This window comes from Oryctolagus cuniculus, chromosome 2, assembly GCF_964237555.1.
Source record: "Oryctolagus cuniculus chromosome 2, mOryCun1.1, whole genome shotgun sequence".
In the NCBI taxonomy this organism is placed as follows: domain Eukaryota; kingdom Metazoa; phylum Chordata; class Mammalia; order Lagomorpha; family Leporidae; genus Oryctolagus; species Oryctolagus cuniculus.
The window spans coordinates 25,308,932-25,321,204 of NC_091433.1; the positions used below are offsets into that span (position 1 = coordinate 25,308,932).

General features: G+C 39.8%; 1 protein-coding gene across 1 annotated transcript in view; it reads right to left on the reverse strand.

Moving 5' to 3' along the window:
- Positions 1-3,909: 3,909 nt before the first annotated feature.
- LOC127485965 (uncharacterized) overlaps positions 3,910-12,273 on the reverse strand; it is a 28,811-nt gene continuing 20,447 nt past the window's right edge. Inside the window, exons 3-4 of the mRNA XM_070069620.1 lie at positions 5,168-5,227; positions 3,910-4,122 (exon numbers count right to left, since the gene is read on the reverse strand). The gene's annotated coding sequence lies outside the window, so the exon portion shown is untranslated. The remainder of the gene's footprint in view (positions 4,123-5,167; positions 5,228-12,273) is intronic.

Here is a 12,273-nt window from a genome sequence, read left to right on the forward strand (position 1 = left end):
GGAAATTTGTAAGAGAATTGAAATTGGGTGTGTTTATATCTAGTGTTGACTTTTAAGAATGCCTGTGTCTTTTCCAGTTCTGAATTCTTAAAAAAGAACAAGTATTTGAATATTCTTGTGTGTGTGTGTGTGTGTGTGTGCTAGTGTATGGCCATTTGTGTCTGTGTGCATATGAGTGTGTATCATGAGGACATGCTGTTTTATTACAAATCCAGGTATTCAAGGCATGATTTTTACCAGATACCTTATTCTGCAGAAAGTATGATGTTATTGATGGTTGTTGAATTAAATCAACTGATGCACTGTTACTGAGTGAATTGCTTATCCTCATACACAAAGCAAAAGAAAATAAAAGCAAAAATACATCCTCTTCATCTCACTTCTTTTCCTCATATACTCATTCACTGACAAGCTAATAAATGTGCACATAAAGCTACACCATTACAAAATTTTAAATACTATTTTATGGTCTCTTCTGAAGGCTCATTTTTCCCTTTGCTTTCTGAATAATGGGAGCACTATATGAGCTACATAAAACTCACATGAAGTAGGAATATTTCAAATTAACTATAATGGTGACCTTTTTTTTTTCAAGTAATATTAAGCATCATTGGGAAACTCTAGACAACGTTTCATTTTAATTTCTCTCTCTAAATGAAGCTCCCCAACAGCATTTCTAGAATATTATCCATAAATGCCGTGGTCAGTTAGAAGAAACGGCGTACAATGGCTTTGTTCCATGGGAAGTAGGTGCCAGGAGGAGGAAGGGAAGCTTTTTAGCCAAAGTCTGAAAACTTATGCCAGGTTGAGGCATGGGACAGAATCATAATTAATGAGTGCTAACAGCACAAAGTGTGCTTCCAGTATAAAGTCCAAATAACAAAGAAAGGAAGAATGTTTGTGGATGGGTTAGAAATACGAAGATACTTTTAAAAGTTCATGGAAAGTGGCATTAGAAGATAACTTGATCTGTATGCAAACTGCTTTGATATCAATGCATAGTTTTCAAAGTATGTGTTTTTCACATTCTTTTTGAAGACCCCTCTAATTAATGGATTTCAAATTTTTTGGCACCAATACCACCATTGAGTCCTCGTGGATAAAACTGTGCCTATGACGCCAACAGCCCATATGGGTGTCTGTTGGAGTCCCAGCTGCTCCACTTCTGACCCAGCTCCCCACTAAAGGCCTAGGGAAAGCAGCAGAGGATGGACCAAATGCTTAGGCTTCTGCCAACCACTTGGGAGACCTGGAAGAAGCTCCTGGCTCCTGGGTTTGGCCTGGCCCAGCTCTGGCCATTAGGGCCATCTTGGGAGTGTACCAGCAGATGGAAGGTCTCTCCCTCTCTTCCCTTCTCTCTCTGTAACTATGACTTTCAAATACAGAAAGAAATCCTTTTTAAAAATATTTTAGCACAAAAATCATCTTCTAATTTAGTTTTCCAATAATGTTTTGAAGTTATTGATTCATAGTTGAAAAATGAGAGGTGAGGTGAACAGTTGGTAGGTGATAAGTTGACAGATTCAGAATTAATCCCAGAGATAGAGACACAAGGAGAGTTGAGAGTGCAGGGCTCTGGGAAGCGATTGTCCTGTTTAAACAGGTCTTCAATTCCTTTGCTAAAATGAGCTGACATGTGTAATGCTGTCTTAGTAGACAAATATTAACAGTTTACATACCACTGCTACTAGTTCAGTGAACATGTACACATTCAAGCACTGTACTGTATAGTTCATCTTGAATCCTTACAACAGTAGTGGGAGAAATGTACAACTGCTATCATTTTACAAAGAATGAAGCAGAAGTTTAGACATTACAAATCCTGCACAGGCCATATAGCTAATAAGTGTCCCATGTCAGGATTTGAACTCTGGTACCTCTGACTCTAGCCTCTAAAATTGTTGATCTTCTCTCCAAAATTCATAGGTTGAAATTTTTTTAGAGATTTATTTATCTATTTATTTGAAAGTCAGAGCTGCAGAGAAAAAGGGAGAGACAGAAAAACAGATCCCCCATCCACTGGTTCACTCTCCAGATGGCTGCAATGTCCAGGGCTAAGCCAAGCCAAAGCCAGGAGCTTCATCTGGGTCTCCCACATGGGTGGCAGAGGTCCAAACACTGGGGTCATCCTCCTGGTGCAGGACAGCATTCTGCCTAGCCTTGGACTAACCCAGTTATTCCTCCATTTCTTATTGGTTATTCTCAATAATATCTGTACAATGTGCTGGGAATAGAACATCCTGAGATAGGAAGGAACTGCCTGAAACAGCCCAGTACTTGTTCCTGTTCCTTGCAGAGAAAGGCAAATCTTCAGATAGGGAGAACTTCCCAGGACAGCCTGGGTTTTGTTCATTCCTTTTGTTTGATCCTTCAAAGCTTTGCTCAATGAGTCACATGGTCTCTGATATCAACTTGGGAAGGCTGCTTTCAAGGTCCCTAAACGTGGTAAAAATGGGCTCCTTCCACATCAGGCAGCTTCCTTTAATCACAAGGGGCCAGATAACAGTGGATCCAAGACTTCTACCCCTTGATGACTATCTGGATAAAAAACACTCTTTGTATAATGTATGTGAGGGTGCTCTGTCTCATTAGAGTCAGATATACAGAAACCAGTGCATGGTGGACTTAAACAGCAACCAGGAAAGAGAGGGCCTAAGCACATGGACTTCTGGTTTTGGCAGCTGGCATGGTGCTAATGTTTGCTAGTTTCCATGCAGCAGGAGTCCTGTCTTGGGATTGATAATTAGGGTGTCTGCTTCACCTGTGATAGATTTTATAGCAGCCAAAATGGATAAGACAGCAACTTTCTTGCTTTCTACTTATCAAATGACAATAGCATCCCTCCCAGTCCTAACAATTAAAAATGTCTCCAGACATTGCAAAAATGTTCCCTGGAGAACAAAATCCCTCTTAGTTGAGTGCCACTTCATGAGGTCACTGCCGGAAAGCCATGGAGAATGAAAAGCATGCTCAGGAACCTCTGAGAAAAAGGCATTGGTTTCTAAGAAAAAACAGACACTCATAAATATCGAAACTGTTTGCAGGGATAGCCAAGGCCAGTGAGTTCACCGGAGTGCTTCACCCTCATCGACAGTTGGAAGTTGCAGAGTTCTGCTTCTGTCTGCCAGCCTCAGGAGCTGACGTTTGAGAGCCTGTGGTTCTCTGAAGAAATACATTGACCTGCTTTCTTCAAATCCTGAATTAATCATGGAAGAACAAAGAAATGCCCAAACATGTACCATGTGCCTGGACTTACTGCCCCATGACCTTTTCACAATAAATCATTATCATGGCCTCCATCTTGCTCAGCTTCTCACAGAAGCACATCCTGAAATAAAGGATTTGAGTGCCAGGAGTTTATGTAGAACATGGTCCTGAGAGCTAGCAATGAAAGCTCTGTTGGTGAGAAGGGCAAGCGTATAAGAGGAATCAATTGTCAATGACTTGTCATGTTATCAATTTAGTAACTCTGATAGGTAACCGGAGTTTAATCTCACTGGTGAATTCTGAGAGTCTGTGAGGGTCACGTGTTCCATAGTTATGCCAAAGGAGGGCAAGAAAGCCAGGGAATTTACACAACAATGCTAGTCAGCTGTGGATGGAGGGCTCCTTAAGGTGGTCCATGGCTTAACACACCTCAGCACTTGCAATTTGCCCTAGATAAGCAGAACAGTCTATGGCAGTTAGTTGGAGTCATTCTAATGGAAGAGTACAAGGAAATGGTGGCAAGGTACATAGGGTCAGCCAGAGTAACCAATAGTACAGTAGGTATGCACTAGTTTATCCATTTGTAAACCTCTAAGTATCCATCATGGATATGGGTACTTGGCATAGAGGTTAAGAATCTATGACATCAGGAAGACTTGAATGCAAATTTTTTTAAAGATTTATTTATTTGAAAGCTGGAGTTACACAGAGACAGAAGACAGAAAGAGAGAGAGAGAGAAAGAGAGAGAGAGAGAGGTCTTCCATCCGCTGGTTCACTCCTCAATTGGCAGCAACGGCCGGAGCTGTGCTAATCCGAAGCCAGGAGCCTGGAGCTTCTTTTGGGTCTCCCACGCAGGTTCGGGGGTCCAAAGACTTAGGTCATCTTCTACTGCATTCGTAGACCACAGCTGAGAGCTGGATCAGAAATGGAGCAGTCAGGACTAGAACCGGCACCCATATGGGATGCTGGCACTGCAGGCATCAGCTTTACCAGCTACGCTTCAGTGTCGACCCCAGATGCAAATCTTAGCTCCAAAGCACTCTCCCTAGTATTTGGTATATACTGAGCATTCTCTAAGTATAGTTAGGGAGCTAAATTGTCAAACAATTTTGAAGGAGTCAACAGGATTGAAAGGAAAGAATAGACACAGATCATTGTTTTCTGACTCATTCATCTCACTCATCATCTACTCTGAACAAGTTAGTTCTCTTTTGAATGAATGTGCTTCCCGCGAATGACCTTCATCACTTAATCATGACAAGTTCTAGGGTGGGAATTGTTAACACACTAATTTTACAGAGGAGAAAATTAAGGCTCAGAATATTTAGCAAAACCACACATACTACTAAATGTTGAGAGCATAAACATATAGGGGACCCAACCCCACAGTGGTCATGTGCTCTTATTGATCCCAATGCCCTTCCTCCTGATGATGGAGCTAGGGCACATGCAGTGCATTGAATTATTTCATATGAATAAATGATATCTGGGGAGAACTTGTAGCATCAAATATTGTAGGCAAGAACCACAGTGAACATCTTGTTCCACAAAGAAAAGAAGCAGGTAGCATTTGTCTCTGGAGAAAGCTATATATAGGATCAAGATGATATAATGGCTCTCAAAGTCAAGAAAAAGGAAATGACAACATTTAAGATAGAGGCTTAAAGAACTAAACAGAGGGGGTTTTTTGGCAAAATTGCTTTATAAATATGTTAAAGTATGTGTCAAGTAGCAGACTTGAGGACTTGCTCTCCAGGAAGCACCAGAACTCTTGAGAAGGAAGAAAATATCCAATATGCACAAATCTAAGGTGCAAAGAGATTCAGGATGTCAGAGTAGATGAAGATTGTCAATTAAAAATCAAGGAGCCAGGAAGGAACGTCACAAATAAAACCCAGGAAAATCATTACTTTTAGACTGGAAAAACTCAGTGGAAAAATATGGATATCTATGAACCACCTGTACTGTCCACGGGTACTCTCCGACACTTTCTCCTACAGAAAAGCATGGACTTTGCATCTGAAGAAAAGAAAAAACGAGAAAACTCAGGTTAGACTTTATTTATATCTCCTGTCCTCTAATGAGTTCAAGTACACATCAAGCTCCGGGAACAGAGAATCCATGGGTGCCCAAATTAATGCTTAATAGCAGCCCTCTACAGAATATTTAAATAAAATTTAAATAACATTTAAGTGGCTTTCAAAAATGTAAACTGTCGGCTAACAAGCAACAAGGCAGGTCTGGTCTTTAAGGACTTCTCAGAAATAATCAGGCTTCAGATGTCTGTTTGAGCCACCATATTTTGACAAAATGTCAAAAGGAGTCAAATTATACATCAGCATTCCCTGCCCCCTCGCCCCTAGCCCCACAGGCGTCCACTGAGCTGCCTTTGCTTTTCCCACTGGCATTTTGCCAGAGTTTTTGATCCTAGTTTTGTGACACTCAGGAGTCTCCAAGTACCTTACGGACTATCAGATTCCCATAATGAGATTAATTTTAGTTCACTTCAATTTAAAAAGCAAATATATGTCATACTGTACTTTCAGGAAGAGAAAATGACACCATGAAATTAAAGGTCTTTGCCTCCTGGCAAGCTGACAGTGCTGACCTTGGCTAGAAGTAGACAGTATTTTCTCCCGGGCATCTCTTCCCACTTCTTCCTCGTCAGCATCTCCTGCTCATGGGGTCTGTTGTAGTCTGCTGTCTTGTTCTCAGTGGCAAGGAACAGGACAGCCTGCATTTATGGAGCACAGCCACATGCCAGGCAAACCCTAAGAAAAGTGGTGCATCTCTGATCCTTAGTGACTCCGTAAGTCAAAAATTAAGCTTCTGTTTAACAGATGGGGAAAATCTTTTGCAGAAGTTAGGCAACTTGCCCAAAGAACTTGGGTAATAAATTATTTGGCTAAGAGTCAAAGATTTCTCTGTCTCCAAATCCCTTCTAATCAGGAGATAAAAATCCTTTTGTTGTTGTTTTACTTTTTTAGCCTTTGTCCTCTAAGATGCTTAATGAGACATTAGAGTCTACCTCCATAGTATGGCAAGGTGTGCTGATCTTTCCAGCAACACCAAATAGAAGGGATGAGAATTGAAGGTCTGAAATGAAAAAGCCAAAATCAGTGCTGATTGTGTAGGTGGAGGTGTTCTTTATGGCAACAGGCACACAGGAATGACACGAACTCTGAAACTGAGTAATCAATAAGCTAAAGAGCTATTAACCTGATGCTTTTAACACAGAAATCTCATAGTGTAGAAGTGGCAAAGTGTAAAAGCGCTAACAGAGTGAGAGGCAAGTGTAATTAGAGAAAGTAGCATTAAGCTGATTTACAAGAGAAAATTCAAGGGAAAAAAGGCAGACTTAGTAACACCAGCTCTTGATCGGTAAGTACCATATATCACATATACTGGGATCATTCATCATCTATCTATCAGAAATAGTATCAAATCAGGAGTGGGCCTTTGGCATAGTGGCTAAGATAGTGCTTATGGCAACTATATCCCATATCAGAGTACCTGAGTTCAAGTTCCAATTCTGCTCTTGATTCCAGCTTCCTGCTAATGTATACCCTGGGAGATAGCAGGTGATGGATCAAATAATTGGGTCCCTATTATCCACATGTAAGAACTGGATGGAATTTCCTGCTCCTGGCTTTGGCCTGGCCCAGCCCTGGCTATTGCCTGGGCATGGGGAGCAGGGTATAAACCAAGTAATAGTATATATCCTCTCTCTCTCTCTCTCTCTCTCTCTCTCTCACTTTCAGATCAATCATAATCAATTATATTTAAGAAAATGCATGCTATCAAATCATCCAATCTAGCTCTGGTAAGACTTAAATGAAGATATATTCAATTGCAGAATATATCATGACCCACGTGGTAATTGGAAAAGTGTCCACAAAATAAAATCAGTATTTACTAGTGATCAATTCTTTCATAATTGCTAACTTCAAGGACTCAATTAATAAGCAGTCAATTCCCTTGATCCATGTAATGTTCTTAATATTAGATTTTTATACATAAAAATCTTGTACTAGCAAAAAAGCTTAAATTTAATCCATCTTCTATTTTAAAAGGCAAAGGTTTGTATAATGTGCCTGTGAAAGATTTCCATTTTTATTACTGTTTACTTAATATTGACTTTTTAAAAGTTAGATTTCAGTCTAGAAGATGAACTTGGTGGCAACATTTTATTTGCAACTGTAAAGGACAGTCCTCAACTGTTGCTGAACAATATCTCTTATTCCTGCTCACATTTTCTCACATGAATAATCCTGGCCCTCCCAAATTAGAAGTGACACAGTCTCTGGATTCAATTCTTGAGTTCTGACCACAAATTCTTGCTTATGTACTCTGAGGTACCCTAGTGATGGCTTAAGTGAGTGGGTCCCTACCACTCACTTGGGAAACCAGATTGAGTTTCCAGCTTCCACATTTGACTTTACTCTAGCCCCAGACATTCTGAGCAATTGGGAAGTGAATGTGTGAATGAAAGCCAGGCTGTCCTCTCTACTCTCTCAAGAAAATTATTAATTCTCTTTAAAAAACATTACTCATGAGGACACAAATTTGGAAGTGAACAACACGGCTAAGATGCCATACACCAGACTCCATCTCCTGGAAAAGGCAATGGCAAGGTGAAGTCTCTATATGTCCAGTACCTGTATTCTAGGTAAACAGCAGTGGCAACAAAGAGCAGTAGCAACAGTTTTGACTAAAGCATCCCGCCTCTCTGCACTCCTAGCCACTTCTGCCTAGGCCCTCTCCTTCTGTGACTTGGCATTAGCTTCCTGGTCTGGTTCAGTTCTCCAAGAAATTCTAATTTTATACAGTTGTCTGTTTAAACTTAATGTACTTGTCTGCTTGATCTATGCAGTGTACATCCTCTTGTTTACAACAAAGACTCCTGACTGTACTAACACAGCCTCATAAAAGAGGAGCTATTGAATTAGCTTTTGAAGTACTGGAATACTGAAGAAGAATACCGGCTTAGGAAAACTTTACTCCTGGATATATATTGAGGGTTCATCTTTTTCTTATGATTTTAAACTCATAGAAAGAGTTTTAAAAGTCTTAAATGGCAGCCATAGTTTTTACACCCTTATTTTATGAAGATAAAAAAATCTGCAACTCAAAGAAGCCAAAAATGGCTTAACCAGAGGCAATACTATTACTAAAACACACAACACAGACTAAAACCCAGCACTCTTGATTAGGGTTCAAGGTGTTTTTCCTTTTCTTCTGCTTTGCTCAGACACAAGGCTCAGCTAGCTCGACCTTGGAATGTCCAATTCTGGGGTCCAATTGTTCAGAATGAAGAAAACAAAATTGAGTTTAATGTTCATGATGCGTATTCCTGATCCCTTGGCTAGCTTCCAATTAGTGCGTCACAAAATTGAAACATTAGGAAACCCATAATTTCTATCCAAGTGCCTTTATATTCACTGTAAAAGAGAAAAAAAAAAAACAACAAGGAAGTAAGAGAGTAGATGCAAAGAGTTTTAGCTTAGATCCATGTTACATTTATAGAGAGCTACACAGTTTTCATAGATCAGTAGGTCACTACAACCTATTGGAGACAATGGCACTATCTTCCACATTGATTGATAGGGACAATTCTATTCCATATCTGAGAGACCACATTGCATCGTGCTTAACAAATAGCTCAGGACCTCTATCAATAATTAATTATCTGAGCAAGTTCTTACTTAGTCTTTGTCATCCTGGTTTCTCTATTTGTAGATTGGGGCTAAAAAATTATTTAGCTCATAAAATTATTTATTAGAAACAACTATGAAGTGTCATATAGATAAATACAGTAAGTACTTCATAAGTACTAGACATGCTTAACAAATATATGTGTATAACATTTATCTTCTTAAGAGGTTCTAATCTCACATTGTTTTCACAAATATGATTCTATGATTTGCTGCTATGGTATTCAGCTAAATTCAGGCTAAAGATAGTCAGAGATCTCTAGTACACAAAATCTCTGGGGCCGGCACTGTGGCGCAGCAGGTTGAAGTCCTGGCCTGAAGCGCCAGCATCCCATATAGGCACAGCTTCTAGTCCTGGCTGCTCCACTTCCAATCCAGCTCTCTGCTATGGCCTGGGATAGCAGAGGAAGATGGCCCAAGTCCTTGGGCCCCTGCACCCACGTGGGAGACCAGGAAGAAGCTCCTGGCTCCTGGCTTCGGATCAGTGAAGCTCCGGCTGTTGCAGACATCTGAGTGAACCAGCAGATGGAAGACCTCTCTCTCTCTGTCTCTACCTCTTTCTGTAACTCTGTCTTTCAAATAAATAAAATAAATCTTTTAAAAAATAAAATAAAATAAAAAATATATACAAATTCTTTACAGATGCTATACCTACAATCAGAGGTTGCACTGCCAATTCAGAACAAGAAACTGGGGAAGAGGAAGGGGACTGGCTTAGATGGAGAAAAACGACACAAGCAATTTCAAACATTACTCATGAAAAACAAATTCAAGCTCTTAGATCCATTATATGGAAGAGGCCACAGTTGCATATAAATCTTTAATGTGACAGCAATAGTAAATATTACTTTACTTTAGATAGTTGTTTGGCACTGTATCCATATAGGACGGAGCCAAAATTGCCTCACTCTAGGTAAGATTTTGCCCTGAATCTGACATCGTTTGGATGTAATGCTAAATGTGTTCTAGTCTTTTCTTCCAGTCTGCAGACTACAATTTGGAGGCTTGCTGACGCTGCCTTCCTACTCCTCAGGGCTTTCTTTTTACCTTCCTCACAAAAGAAAACTTTCTCCCTGACTGCAGAAAAGAGCAAGTCAGGAACTTTACGAAAGATAGGTAGTCCTTTCCTTCACCAGGATAGAACTTACCCTACATGACAATAGAACTGCACTCAGTCTTCCACAGGTTTGTGCCGATGGATTCTAATCAGCTAGACACACATCCTTTTTTTGTGTAAGATTCACAGAGAAGAAGATGGTGCAGGATCTCTTATTAAGATACTGTCTATGTTTAACAATCTGCATCATTAGGAAATGGCTAGTTTAAATCCCATAGGCAATTTATTATCCATGCTAATGAACCAGCCTGGATGTCAAAAAGTTCGTCTGAATATATTTTAGTACTGGCAAATTTCAATATGAATGTTTGCTATTCACATTAAAATCTGTGGGTAAATTACAATTTCACTCCCCTACCTTAACCTCTACTTGTTTCTGATTAATTGTTAGGTTTCTCTGGCATCACCACTTACACTAATGAAGCAATAATTTGGGTTTGGAAAAATCTTTCTTGTTGGCTGAACTTGGACTTTAATTTGCAATCAACTTTTCTGCCCTGTATCATGTTTCTTGTTGTTGTTGTTGTTGAACAAAATCTAGATCTGAGCTATCTAACAGTGGCCACTAGCCACATGTAACTATTTACGTTTATAATTTAATTAGTTAAAATGAAATAGAAATTCAATGTCTCAATTGCTGTAGCCACATTGCCAGGGCTTAACAGTTGCATGTGGCTGTGCCTACTGTACTGGAGACTGCAGAGAACATTCTTATCTAGATGAGAAGCTCTGTGGGCAGCACTGAGATAGGATATAAGTCAACCATGGTAAACGTGATAGTGATAGCATTACTTAAAACTGCTCCTTATTTGCTAATAAGAATTCATCACGATACTGTGAACTGTGAATTGGATACTATTATTTTTCTCATTTTAGAATTTGAAGAAACACAACTGGTGGTATATAATTATAAACAATTTAAAATGTTTCCCTGTATTTTTTATTTTTTATAAATGTTTTCTCCTTTTTTAATATTTATTTATTTACTTGAAAGTCAGAGTTACACAGAAAGAGAGAGAGAGAGAGAGAGAGAGAGAGAGAGAGAGAGAGAGGTCTTCCATCCACTGGTTCATTCCCCAATTGGCCACAAGGGCCGGAGCTGCACTGATCCAAAGCCAGGAGCCTGGAGCTTCTTCCAGGTCTCCCATGTCGATGCAGGGGCCCAAGGACTTGAGCCATCTTCTACTGCTTTTCCAGGCCATAGCAGAGAGCTGGATCAGAAGTGGATCAGCCAGGACTAGAACCAGCACATATATGGGATGCCGGCACTGCAGGCGATGGCTTTACCAGCTAGGCCACTGCTCCCGTCCCTCCCAGTATCTTTTAAATATACTCAGCGGAGCTAGCCTGTTCCTGCCCCATGTGAAAATTTATGATGACGCATAACTAATAAAATCCAGTAATGACTAAGTCACAAAACTAAGTAACTGTTCAATAAATAAAATTTCTAATGTCATGTAATTATCAAAGCTCAATGACTGATTTAAAGTTGAAGATTTTTGGGGCTGGCACTGTGGCATAGAGGGTAAAGCCGCCACCTGCAGTGCCAGCATCCTATATGGGCACCAGTTCGAGTCCCGGCTATTCCATCTCTGATCCATCTCTCTGCTATGGCCTGGGAAAGCAGTAGAAGATGGCCCAAGTCCTTGGGCTCCTGCACCCATGTGGGAAGACCTGGAGGAAGCTCCTGGCTCCTGGCTTTGGATCAGCACAGCTCTGGCCATTGAGGCCAATTGGGGAGTGAGCCAGCAGATGGAAGACCTATCTCTCTACCTCTACTTCCCTTTCTATGTAACTCTAACTTTCAAATAAGAAACAAATCTTTACTAAATAAATAAATACCGCTTTGGACAAAGCTGTAAATTTGACAAAACTCTAGTGAGACTGAAAAAAATCATTAATTATGAATATCATGAATGAAACAGTGTACCTACAGATCCTAAAGCCATTACAAAGATAATCAAAAATACTAAGTATAACTTATGCTCATAAATTGAATAACTGAAAAGTGGAAAAATTCCCTAAAAAAACACAAATTACTATGCTCAATCAAGATGAAATAGATAACCTGAATAGTCCCATTACCATGAAAAACATTCAAACTGTAACTTAAAAGCTTTTGAGAAAAATCTTCAAGTTCAACTGGATTCATTGGCCAGATTCTACCAAAGAATGCTCTTAAATTGGTTTATATGAAATAAATGAAAATTGTTCACCTTATATAAATGACTTTT